The following is a 1,360-nucleotide window of genomic DNA, read 5'->3' on the forward strand; positions in this document are numbered from 1 at the left end:
CGCATTCTGATTGTTACTCCAGCTGAAGTTAGGATGATTGCGGTTATTTGGAAGATAAGTGGCTAGAGCTTGTTGTTGTGATCTCTGAAAGTTGCTCACAAATTGAGCTGATTCTCTAGAAATAGCACACTACTCAGTTTCATGTGCCCCCACATAAAGCTCACAAACACTAGTGATTTGATTAACTCCATAATTCGCCAAAGAGTCCACTTTCATCATCAAAGCTTGAAGTTGAGCAGCTCTGGCAGTAGATGTATCCACTTCCAGAATTCCTGCTAACTTGCCTTGCAACATTCTTTGTGTAGGATTCTGGTATTCATTAGCTACCATTAGCTCAATCAAGTCATAAGCTTCAGTGTAGCTTTTGGCCCATAAGGCTCCACCAGATGCTGATTCGAGCATAGGTCTAGACTGAGAGCCTAAACCATTGTAGAAATAGTTTATAATCATCCAATCAGACATGACATGATGTGGGAACTTCCTTAGCATCTCCTTATATCGATCCCAAGCCTCACACATAGATTCTCCAGTTTGTTGAGCAAACTAAGTAAGAGCATTCCTGATTGCAGCAGTCTTCGCCATAGGAAAGATTTAGTAAGAAACTTTTGAGCAAGATCCTCCCATTTGGTGATAGACCCTGGTGGTAGAGATTGTAACCAGTGAAGGATTTTTAGCACATAAACGCAGCGAAAACGTAAATTTAAATCTTAAAAAAAATAAAACCCTCCGCAGGATCCATGCGAAAAATAATATTTAATTTGTAGTTCAGTATGTTTACCTTAAGAAGCTTTACATTAATGGAAAGATGGAGGTCTTTAATGGCGATCCAAAAATGATGAACGGAGACCCTTAGCAGCTGCTTCTCAAGTGTGAAGCACTCCACCGGTATCCACCAAGAAAACGATGTAATGAAGGAGGAGGAGATGGAGAGAATTAGGGTTTTGTAAATCTTTTTGGTTGAGGCAAAAATAGGGTCTATAATAGTATATTTATAGGCAAAATTTTCAGCTGAAAAGTTTCCCATAAAATATTATTATTATTAATCCTTTATTATTCTCACTAATAATTAAAACACCTTTTAATTACTAATCCTTTTTCTAAACTCTTTAGAAATAATTCTCTCACTTGATTTAATTTCCAAAAATTAAATTCTTAATTAATAATATTAAGAACCTTTTATTAATTAATTTATAATCAATTAAATCTCATTTAATCAATTATTAAATTTGCCAATTAATTATTTATTTCATAAATAAATAATTATCAGCCATTATTAATTAATTCCTCCACCATTAAATCATTCTCTTTTATGGTGTGACCCTGTAGGTTCAATATTAAGCCGGTAGTAGAAATAAATAAT

At 34.5% G+C, this 1,360-nt stretch overlaps 1 non-coding gene across 1 annotated transcript; it reads left to right on the top strand.

The window, feature by feature from the left end:
- Window positions 1–460: 460 nt before the first annotated feature.
- On the top strand, window positions 461–567 carry LOC141722416 (small nucleolar RNA R71). Its single transcript, XR_012575435.1, has one exon. It is a non-coding gene; the product is annotated as a small nucleolar RNA R71 (small nucleolar RNA).
- Window positions 568–1,360: the final 793 nt, after the last annotated feature.

The sequence above is a fragment of the Apium graveolens genome, chromosome 4 (genome assembly GCF_009905375.1).
Source record: "Apium graveolens cultivar Ventura chromosome 4, ASM990537v1, whole genome shotgun sequence".
Lineage (NCBI taxonomy): Eukaryota > Viridiplantae > Streptophyta > Magnoliopsida > Apiales > Apiaceae > Apium > Apium graveolens.